General features: G+C 37.6%; 1 protein-coding gene across 1 annotated transcript in view; it reads right to left on the bottom strand.

Annotated features, from left to right (window-relative positions):
- CDH9 (cadherin 9) overlaps positions 1-12391 on the bottom strand; it is a 176017-nt gene that overhangs the window by 83938 nt on the left and 79688 nt on the right. The window lies entirely within an intron of this gene.

The raw sequence follows: 12391 nt of genomic DNA, 5'->3' as shown, positions 1-12391 counted from the left end.
TTTTGGTGAGATTTATTCAGAAAGAGTGTTCCTATACCTTCCTCTGAGGCTAATAATGAGCCTTACCTAACGTCGCCTGGTGAATTTCTATGGCTAAGGGGGGATTTTAACCCTAGTCTCCAAGGTCACAATCCATGTCTCAAACCTTTACATCACACTGGAGCTTCAAGACACTATTCAAGAACCACATAGTCAAAACATCCTTGCAGACTAGTTGGGTGTATATATGCTGTATTGAAGTCCATGATCAGTGGGAATTAAAGCTTAAACACACACACATGTTGGGCATGGGTCAGAGTGTATGGAGAGAGATGGAGTGACTGTGTATGTGCATACACACACTCATGTCTACTGCTTAAATAAATCCCAATCTATGTCTGCTTCACAATTGCAAATAATTCATCATGTATGCATAACATAACATAGGCATTGCATATATTATTAAAAGGATGTCAACATCTGTTTAAAAAAGAGAGAAACCCCCAAAGTTAAAATTTCTAATGGGACCAGTCCCTGGTGATATCTCCTAGAACTCCTTCTGATTTTTTTTTTTCTAATAGTGCATAATTTTAGCTTGCCCAGTGCTTGAGAGTTCATTAATAGGTTAATTAAGAATCTACCCAAATTTAGCAAATTTCTTCGTGTACAGAATGGGAAAAATGAGATTAAAAACTACTCAGTAGGAGAAAATCCATAAATGATACATTTATTCACTCAAAGTACTCAGATACTTTGGAGTTACTTAGATTTTATCTATGCATTAAAAGGCACCAGATTCTGTCTGATCTTGGAAACTAAGCAAGACCAACCAGTCTTGATTAATACTTGGATAAGAAATGGTCAAAAACTACCAAGTACTGTAGGCTACATTTCATAGGATGAAACTAGTAAAACCACATCTGAGTATCCATTGCCCAAGAAAACCTCACAGAATTCATGGGGTTATCATAAACCAACAATTGACTGAAGGCGGAATTCACACACATCGTTTTATATAAATATTGATTTAGCTTTGCCAGCACTTTTTTGTAGAGATTCTCTAGTTTTGACATGTATGTCATATATAACCACATAATAGTTTTCTCCGTGCTAAGAATAACTACCTATATTAAATTTGGCTGGTAAAAATGAAAGTTTTCAATGTAATGTTTTTTTTTAAAAAAAATCAGATTCCCAGTCTCTTATTTGTATCAGAAAGAACTTGATTTTTTTAAAAGACCTCATATAATGGTTATTAACCATTCCGATATTAGCATACTAAAAGAAAGATTTGTGAAGTATTAAACTTTGTTTCTTATCCCCATTTTCTTCACAGTTGATAAACGGTATTCCTAGTCCTCCTTCTTTTTACAAGAATCTATTGAGAAATGTTTTGTTGAAGAAGAAATAGAAAGAGAAAATGACTTTTAGAAGATTGTTCACCTTTGTCAATGAATTGAGTTTTCTGGGTCTATCTAGTCTAGGGTTGATGGTCTGTGTGACATCTGAAATAGCCATAAATGCCACGTTTCCTATGGGCCTTGTCACACACACCGTCCTAACAGGCCAATATTGCTGGCCAATATTGCCAGTATGTCATACAACATACTCTATATGTAATGAAATATTAAAATAGATCAATTGGAATCAACAAATACATGCTTTGACTACTTTCACAGCCAGATCACCCTCTCATCCACTCTAATCAGTGAAATATGTAATCATCTCTAAAACACTCATTGATTTCAGTGGGACAGTAAGCATGGATAAATCTGGATCCAATACATGGATTAGTTTCTGACACAATCAATAATGTACTCTTATTTTATGTGTGTTTGTGAATATTTTCAGTTATTCACTTCTCACTCTTTCCAAACAGGTTACTGTGGTTATATGATAGTTATATTATGATAAACTGCTGTATAACTATATAGGTCTAGTTTCATTTTATTCACCCTCTAATAGTTTTATTAGAATCCTTCTAATAGTTTTAACTAAAAGATATACACTGTTTCAATGAGATTTGATCCAATGTTGATTTGCTGTTTCACAATTGATTTTTTGGGTTTTCACTGGCCAGGACTATCAACACAATTTAAGGCATGAAAGACATTTGTTTCATTTCATTTTCATTTCACAAATAGAACCTCATTAAACATCTACATCTGCATAACTAATTGCTCAAATATTACTTAATTATATTGGATATACAAAAAAGTGGTATATTCTCTCTCTCTCTCTCTTGATGATCAAAACAGGCCAAAATGCATTATGTGAAACTAATATGAGCAGGTAAAATGGGAGCTGACTGTGTATCCCCCTGTTGTGCCAGCTCCACTGGCTGCCGGTGCAGTTCCGAGCACAATTCAAGGTGCTGGTTTTGACCTACAAAACCCTGTACGGTTCCGGTCCAGTGTATCTGTCCGAACGTATCTCCCTTTACGTCCCACCCCGGAGTTTGAGATCAGCTGGGGAGGCACTGCTCTCGACCCCACCACTGTCACAAGTGAGGCTGGTGGGGACGAGGAGCAGGGCTTTCTCAGTGGTGGCCCCTCACCTGTGGAACTCTCTCCCGGGGGAAATCAGGACATCATCATCCCTCCTCTCCTTTAGGAGGAGGGTGAAGACGTGGCTTTGGGACCAGGCCTTCGGGCAATCTGGCAATTAAATCAGATGAACAAGACCAGCAGGATTGAAGAAGTGGAATGGAGAATGAGATATATGAGTTAATGAACACTGACCATGTGGGGGGATGATTTGGGTTTGTATGGGGCTTTTACTGATTTTATTGATTTTATTGGTATTATGTATGAATTGTTGTTAACTATGAATTGTAATAATTTTGTATTGATTGTTTTGTGACGCGGGCATCAAATGGTGCCTTGCTTTTGTAAGCTGCCCTGAGTCCCCCCCGGGGTGAGAAGGGCGGGGTATAAGAACCTGTAATAAATAATAAATAATAAATATCCAGAAAAAAATATTCTACTCTTCAAAATAAAATTCTTCTGTTCATCAAAATTCAACCTTTCTCATTATGACTTAGTCAGAGAGAATAATAATAATAATATAAAAAAACCAGAATGTAAAAACAAATTAAACCTGATAACATCATAGCTCTGTCTGAATTGTTCCAGTTTAGATTGCAAGTGGAAGCTAGACTTGTGCACGGATCCATTTTAGCCATTTTACTTTGGCCAAGCCACCTTCTTTGGCTCTACCGGATGGCTGTAATGGCAAGGGCTCAGCCATCTCATTTTCCCATCTGTAACAGGACCACAGGGAAGCTGATCACGGCTCCTCCTCCCCTCTTTGGCATCACTGTTGCCTCCTGGCTTCAGTTTGTTTTTTTGGTTTGGCTTCTGGCTTTGCCTCTCTCTTGAATCTTTTTTATTTTCTTTATTTTCTTGATTCTTTTTATTTAGTATGAGACAGGTGGGTGGGGCGTGTGTGCTTGGGAACTTGGAGAGTCACCCTTTTAGCTTCTTTTTCTCCTACCCACCTCTGCTTTAGAAAATACTTCTAAAAGATAATAATTATTATTAATAATAGTAATCCTGGCAAACAAAAACTCATTCTCAGAAAACAATTACCACCTAGTTACTTCTCCTCTAGAGTAGAAAGTAGAAACAGCTTTAAGAAAGCATTAAGCCTGAAGCAGAAAGACATGAGAGGGGGAAAGGCATCACTCCTGACATGGTCTGCACTGCAAATCAATATAAAAGAGAAGGCTTTTAAAAGGAAGCCCTGAGTAGGATAGCTCCAAGTTATCTCTTTTCCTTCCCTGGGAAGTGGGTAGCCTCCTTTAAAAGCTACGTGCAGGGAGAGAAAGCATGTACCTGCTGTACCTGTAGTGCCTGTCTCCTCTGGAGTAGAAACAGCTTCACTTAAGCATTAAACCCAGGTCTCCTCTGCAGACCAAAGGGAAAGGATCGCAAAAAGAGTGGTATCTTAACTCCGATGCTTTTTAATTCATGTCTTAATGAAGGATATAAGTTCAAACAATGTCATTGCCTAAAATGACAGAAAGGGGAACCCGGGGAGCCCCCCTCCCCGATTACCCCCAATGGGCTGGATCTATTTGTATTTTTGGCCGTTGTCCAACAAAAATGGATATGGGGGGAGGTCTACCTATATCCAGCCAGCAGAAAACGGATTGAGATGCACAAGCCTATTGGAGGCTAAATATTTGAAATTATCTGTACATCAGCCTTTTGGTCATGAAAAAGTAGAATTTCTTTCCATGCTTATTTTGGAGGGTTCCATGCTTATTTTGGAGTTCCCATTTCCCAATAGTGAGTATTTAAATATAAGATTCACCTACTGTACTTGCATTATGTATGTTTGCTTCCAGTTTAAAGATATTTCAACACAAGACTTGTTTAGAAATTTGCTTTACAACTCCAGGGTATGTGATGCCCCTGCAATCTTTGAACAGAACAGTTATTGGAGCTTGCTAACCCTTCTGAGAAAAGATTATGTATGGATCATTATATTATGTTTTCTTTGAGGATATGCATGTATGTCCAACATGACACATTGGTGGCTAATCTCTACCATGTCAATTGGGAGAGGGGGTTGAATATTCTCCAGGTTTTAGACAGCTTTCAGAATTTAGACTCTTTGTAAGATTCTATAAGGTTACAAGCTATAATCTGCAGTGACAAGGTACAACGTAAGAATAGAATACACATACCCTTCTCCTGCTTTCTAAAAACACCCATATGTTAGACATTCTAAAGCAGCATTCCAAACTCATCTTAACAACATAAATGGGTAACAACTATGATGATTAGAGTTTGGCAGATATTTATTCTGCTACTAGGCAGAAGAAATACACTGCTAATAAGAATTGTGTTCATCCTCACAGCAGCTTGTGCTGTGAATTTCAAAATAGGCCATGGTGATTCCAATGCTCATTTTAATGCATATCTTAGTTAGCAAACTGTATCCTTTGGTAGCAGTAAAATCATTCAACATAAATTCTGTCATAGAGAGATGACTACACTTTTTTATTTTTGATTAGATGTTTTCTTTTGAGATTTCACTGTAGAAATACAGATAACTTCACTTAGTTATGTCATTGTATTGACAAACACAGGTGTGTGTGTGTTTCTTATAGCATCACATCATGTTTTTCTGTTTTTCCTTGGCAGTCATCCAATGTTTTGTTTTTCTTATAATATAAATGAACCTCTTATGAAGCATACCATATTGGTGCTATTATCATTTAGACAGCTGGACTGGTCTAAACACAAAATACACTACATTAATTTTGGACACACAGGTTCTAAACTGAGATAAGTGGCTTTGGTATTTGCCTCAGAAGTACTTGTTTCTGGCTATAGATGTGAACAAATGCAAGTTATTTCATTTTGACAAGAATTGGCATTCCCAAAACTTCAATATATTGGAAGAAGTTTGGAGCTTTATAAGATTACTTTCACCATTTCAAGACTTTTTGTAAAAACAGTGTTTCCATATTCAAAGTCTGGCTCACATGCCATTGCACAGAATTTAGCAGTCTGTGGGATACTTTCTGTAGTCTTCTTTGGAAAAGAAATGGTGTAAACCATGACATTGTGCTACATGACAGAGAGCAAAAGAGGCAGAACTTTAGAGTTTTGAGCTTCTGTTGTTCTCACATTCATTTTTTAAATTCATGACTTTGTCATTAACCACATTTTTTGCAGTTTGGATGGAGGGGTGGCTGGCTCACCATTGGGCAATTGCTGTGCAGTTGGGTGTTTAATGGGTTGATTGGGTTACTAGTTCAATAGAATCATAGAATCATAGAATCATAGAATCATAGAATCATAGAATCAAAGAGTTGGAAGAGACCTCATGGGCCATCCAGTCCAACTCCCTGCCAAGAAGCAGGAATATTGCATTCAAATCACCCCTGACAGATGGCCATCCAGCTTCTGTTTAAAAGCTTCCTAAGGAAGAGCCTCCACCACACTCTGGGGCAGAGAGTTCCACTGCTGAACGGCTCTCACAGTCAGGAAATTCTTCCTCATGTCCTTGCTTGTAGTTTGAAGCCATTGTTCCGCGTCCTAGTCTCCAGGGAAGCAGAAAACAAGCTTGCTCCCTCCTCCCTGTAGCTTCCTCTACATATTTATACATGGCTATCATATCTCCTCTCAGCCTTCTCTTCTTCAGGCTAAACATTCCCAGCTCCTTAAGCTGCTCCTCATAGGGCATTCTTCTCTCTTTCTGTCCCTGTAATAATTTTGAAAAATGTGACTTGTTGTGGAAACAAGGGCTGCTGACGAAGTTTCAGCGGAGACCCCTTTTTCCAATGATAACTCTTCCAGGAGTGAATTTCCATTCTGAAGGGAAGATTTCTCTCACTTTCTGTTGTCTCACCCCATTCTTAACTCAGATGTTTGTAACTTGGGGACTGTTTATATATGCTAGTAGCTAATCCTATCTAGGAGCCTTTGTGGAACAAACAAGACAACACATACACATACATACTTAGACTTTTATATATATGGAAGGTAGAATTGTGTATATAATGGGATTTTAGCATCCACAGATCTGGGTATGGGCTAGGAATGGGGTCCTGGAGCCAAATCCAAATGCATACCAAGGTCCTGCTGTCTATGGCATCCCTATATCATATTCAGAAAGCACCTTCACACATGGGCTACTGTTGAAACACTGGGGTGAATGGATGCACTGTAATCTGATCTTGATTTGTGGTAATTGAGTTTAACTGGATCTGGCTCTGTAATTTCTTATCCCTGGCACAAGAGTTGGCAAATAGGATCACCATTAAATAGCTGATAGGTGATTGTGTGGTTGGGAGGAAGCTTGGTGGTGGATGAGTGATCGGACAGGAATTCATGGCAGCTGTGTTCATGATCTTTTTATATTCCTGTTAATGCTAGCAGAGTCATACTAGCATAATGCACCAACAAGATTGTGAATTAGAAATTTAACAGTTCCTCCACAGACCCTGCCCAAAAATCACTCAAAAGGAGGACCCTTTTTAAATTCTGAGGTTGTTTATCATCAAACTATCCTCTTGAATAATTCCATATAGCATTATTACCATAGCAGTGTTTATTGTGCTACTATCAATTAATTGTGTATAATACTTTTATTTTACTCTCTATATCAAGGTAATGTGCATGAAAAAATTCACTCTATAACTAAATACTGAGAAAATGTGACAACCATGGAAACTTTAAGACTTGCTGTCTTATTCATACAAGTTGTGTCTAGGTCATGAGTGTCACGTGGGCAAAATCAGAGGAGCCAGTCAGAAAGGTACTCTCAGGACTAGATATGAATGAGTTAGAAATAAAACAAGAGCCTAGGATGTGAGAGATTGCGTCAGTATCACCAAGAACTCCAAAAGCCATAACCTATAGGGAATTGCACCACTTCCTGTTTGTAAAATGGGAACGATAATGCTTACCTGACTGTTCAGTTTGCTGTAAGGATTGTGGAAATCCTAAATGAAATGAACCAGTATACTACATAATAATAGCAGATCATAAATAGTACCTTTCCATATTACCTTCCTCTCAGAAAATAATTGGATTCTGATATCTCAAATGGACTTGAGAACCAATTGTCTTTGAATGTATGTATTAATTAAGGGAATAATTGTATACATTTCCATCTAGAAGTAAGATCCATTACATCAATGAGGCTTATTTGTGAATAACTAGAAACAACCTGGAAAGAAAAGTGATTCTGGAAGGAGACCTCATTCCCTCTCTTTCTGTCCATACAAACATTGACATCTCCTTTCCTTTGCAAAAAAAAAAAAAAAAGAAGAGAAAAAACCAAAACAACAACAAATACAAAAAATTTTGTTAGCTGTAAAAGAGAAAATAGGAAGCTACTATACTTCACTAAGATTTATGATATTCCAGCATTTGTAGTCAAGGGTTGTCACTTTAATCTCATAAGACCAAAATCTTGTGGCATTAACAGACAGTTACTGTGTATGAAATACAGAGGCTGATGAGTCAGGCAACAAATCTTAAAGACATAAAAATATTCTAGTTACAGCTCTGATTTTAATCATTGGCCCAACATAGTGGAAAACTCTAGTGGCAGAATATTAGCTGCATATCTTAGCAAAATAATAGTTAGAAATCAATTTCATCAACCAGTGTAAATATCCACTGTGGATTCCATCTGAGGAGGAAGTTGAGGTATAAATCCAATAAAACAAACAGCAAATGTCAGATACCATGTCTAGAATGTTTTTAAAACTAGCCAGTGTGATACAGATGTTATCTTTTTTGTTTCACTGTGATTTCTTTTTTTCCTCCACATCCTGCTTTGTCTATTATTTCCATGTATTAGTCAGTACAAGTATAATTCTTCCTCTTCTCTGCCACAAATTTATATAAACATATGTGCTTGGATACATTTGAAGAAGATGCTTAAGGCACCATCTACACAGACCCACAAATCCAGTAGAAAGTGGGATAAAGGGAGGGGGGATTGGCAGCTAGAAAACAAGGTTCAAGAGGGTAAACCCAAAGCCACCAGGAGGATGAGGAGAGACAACGACAGGAAATCTGCTTGTGTGCATGTTGTAATATCTGCATCAGGCCATTTGTGCTCATAAGCACTGACAAAATGCGTATGAGATGGAGCACATCTCAGAGAGTCATTAAAAAAAAAGTAAAAGTAAATTTCCAGTGGATGTCCCATACCTTTTGCAGTTCCCTTCAATCTTCATTAACCAAACCTTTCTGGATGCCATGAGACCATATCCTGGGGCTAATGGTTCAATGTGAGGGCTCTTCTTAAATTACCAGATTTTTAATCCCATTTCTTTATTCTGAATTAAGTGACTGTCTGGAAGGGTACTTTGTGGTGTAATGTGGGGTGGAGTGGGAGGAGGTAAGATGGGCTTTGCTTCTTAGCAGCTCTGATGTATGAAGTATTAGGTGTCTATATAGTCTTCTCTAATATTAGCTCATTTTATGTTTGTAGCAGATCATGAAAGAGCTGGGTAGAGTAATGGACAATAGGCTTGTGCAAATCAGCTGGAGGGCAATTTGTTTTTGGTATCTGAATTTTGTTGGATACCCAGATCCGTTTTCAGGAGCCTCCTGAAAATTAGCTAAAAGGAAAATCTGTTTTCGGTTAGGCAGCTGAAAGATCTGGGAAGATCTGACCAATTGATGAAAATTGGGAGCTTACAAGGTTCCCCTTCCCATTCCTGAGATCCTTTCCTTTCTTTCTTTCAAGGGAGCTTGCGTTTGAGAAATTGAGTTCAGGAAGCACCCTTCCTGGGACCCTCTCCTTTCTTCGCTTCAAGGAGGCCTGGGTTTGAGGAACAGGTTTAAGGAAGCATGTGCTATGTACTCCCAAATAGTAGGGAAGAAGCTATGCCCAGTAGTCACGTGGGCCATTTCAGCCAAAAACACCAACCAAACAAAAAACAAAAACCAAGGTGGCTGAGCCTTTACCGTTATGGCCAGCCAAAGAAACTGGACAAGTTGAATTAGTTGGAGGGAACTGACCAAATAAAATTCATGCACAAGCCTAATGGACAATTGTTTATCTCACTAATTTTTTCTTTCATTTTTTTTGTCTTGTTGAATTTTCCCCAGGTTTCCTCATGCCTGGGTATTGTTGACTGAACAATCACACCCCCAACCAGTTGAACAACTAGAATCAATGCAGCCCATCATTGCTGCAGCCGTACCACTGACACAGATGCAGAATACCTTTCAATAACTACAGGAAATGATGATGCATGCACCTGGCCTTGGGGTCAGGTGGCCTCAGAAGAGGGGATCGCAAGCCAACCTGATCCAAATGATTTCCAAGCATTACTTAGTGCCACCCCTATATCTGATCAACAGGTTTCACCAATTGTCAAGGCAGCAGCACCAATGGCTACAGCTGATTCAGCACACCAATAATGGAGGACAGCTAGTCCACAAGCCTAATTGACAATTATTGATCTCACTGAATTTTTCTTAATTTTTTTTTGTCTTGTTGAATAACCTGTTTGATTTTTTTTTGTATTTCTGGTTCATTCCCCTTCTTAAATACTTCTTATGTCTGTGTTATGAGGGGAATCCTATCTCAAGTATTCTCAGTTATTGTACTTATTTGTATGTTACTTCAAAATCTGAGTCACCTAAAAAATGGGAGCATTTGTTTGAAAGCCAATAAACAATATTACAGGTCATTTAAAAAAAATCACCAGACTAATAACCTTATTACATTAATATTTTGACAACTGAACTTGCAGAATCTTATAATTATGTCAGATTTTTACAAAGATTTTTACTATTGCATATAGCAAATTTCTTCTTATGAGAAGCATAGTTTATGTAGATATATGGTTTAGCCTATTCCACCCTAGTCATAGTCCTGGAAAGCACCTTTCACTAAGACAAAGATAATTGTACATTGAACATTAGGATCTTTTTCAGTGAAATTACAACTAAAGAGGGAAAGGTTAAACTCTTTTTTGTGACTAAAGTCCTGAAGAAAATTGGCTTGTTCAGCTGCTTGAACTTAAATACCAACAAGCTGGGCACGTGGTGTAACTCTCATTTGCTCCTGCAACAACTAGAATGGGACTTTGCCATTTTAAATTGGAAAGTAGTAGTGCCAGCCAGGCCAAATCTTAGAAATCAATGTCAATATAATTCCAATTCATTGGCCTGTTCACTCAGCTGCGAGCTTTGGACTTGAATAGTTCACTCATGTAATAACAGTGTTGACGGTAGGTAACACTATAGCTACCATTCTGTTTTAATTATCATGATGGCAGGTCACCTAAGGTCACATTGAACAGAAACACATCATGCTGCTTTCAGTATATACACGTTTAGGCTTTGCTGAATTTCCAGTATGTGTTTCCAAAGGGGTAAATTTCTGAACCTTTTAAAAACAGGCTTCAATCATGCACATGTTAATTCAGTTTATTTGCAATCCCATTCAGCTGTGGGAAGGGAGGAGGTTTGTTTTGTTTTGGACAGTCTTAGCTGAATCAATGCATATAAAATACCTGTTTAGAGAGTCCCTGCAAGAAAATTTGAAGTTAACAGTGGAACTCCAGGAGACAAATATTGAACTTCTTTCAAAATAAATATTGCTACCCTTGGTGTAATAGTTAGCAATTGTATTATATCTGTACGTTAAATACACAGCTTCTAACCTTTTCCAGCTGTCACAATTTAACATGGTAATGCCAAATGTTTGTATAAAAAATGAGGTGAAATAACTAACATGATCAGTCTTATTTACTGTATATGTGGAAAATACATCACCTGGTTTGCATGTCTTTGAACAAACGAGAAATCTCAACAGGTAGGCCAGAATATGTTTAACCTTTTGATACTACGTGTTTATGGAGATATCACCATTGAACATTATCAAATTTAAAATAAATGAAGATAGGCTGTAGGGGGCGGGGGAGACTCCACATTCTCTAAGTAATTGTTAAGAATATGTATAAACAACCAATTGACTGTGAGCCTCCTTTCACAGCCATATAATCCATATTATCAAAACGGATAGTCCACATTATCTGCTCTGATTATATAAATCTACACTGCCACCTAGTTCAAAGCAGATAATCTGCATTTTATATGACAGTATAGAAGAGGAAGGGGAAATGTTCAGTAGAAAAAGATTGCATAACGAAAGGGAGGCTAAATTCATACCATCAAGTTCAGAATTTCTTTTATTTGTATCCTGGTTTGTCAAATGGAGGGAGGAAAAGAAACAAAAGAACTCCCATCAATATGATATTGGAAAATCACTTTCAACAGTTCAGATAAAAATATGGATTACAACCTTCTGGTGTTATTATAGCTATTATTATGAGAAGCTATTATTAGCCATTTGCCACATCTACAAATGAAAGGGTGAAAAGAACTTGTTTAAGTTATAAATGGTGAAACCTGACTTTCCAAATACTTTGGCTGTAACTATTATCAGCTACACTCATCATATAGCCAATACTAATAGACAGTAGAGTTGTATTCAAAAAGGCCAAAGGTTTCCCATTATTACAAATGGAAACCTTTACCTCTCCCACATACTTCAGACATCTACTCCACTTCCTTGCCTTCTGGCTATGGTATTCCTTGCCATACAACCAACAGTTATGTACTAATAATGTAAAGGAAATGCACACATATTCTTGTAAAAATATAAAGAGTGTTTTGATATACTCAAGTAAATGACTACTCATAGTAGAATTTTTGGAAATTTATTTTTTTCTGAAAAAAAAACCCAACAATTTGTCACCATGTAAATGTGTGAGTGGCAAGGGGTCCTGCCCTTGATCTAAAGACAGCATACTCCATTAATCCTAAATGAAGAGAAACCAGTCATGGATTGGGGCTTGTTGATGAACATCAGCTAGGTGACTGGAGGATGTATGTGAAGGGTGGGGCAGGGGGGAAGA

The sequence above is a fragment of the Anolis sagrei genome, chromosome 4 (assembly GCF_037176765.1).
Source record: "Anolis sagrei isolate rAnoSag1 chromosome 4, rAnoSag1.mat, whole genome shotgun sequence".
NCBI classification, from domain to species: Eukaryota; Metazoa; Chordata; class Lepidosauria; order Squamata; family Dactyloidae; genus Anolis; species Anolis sagrei.
This window is presented reverse-complemented; position numbering and strand designations above follow the sequence as displayed.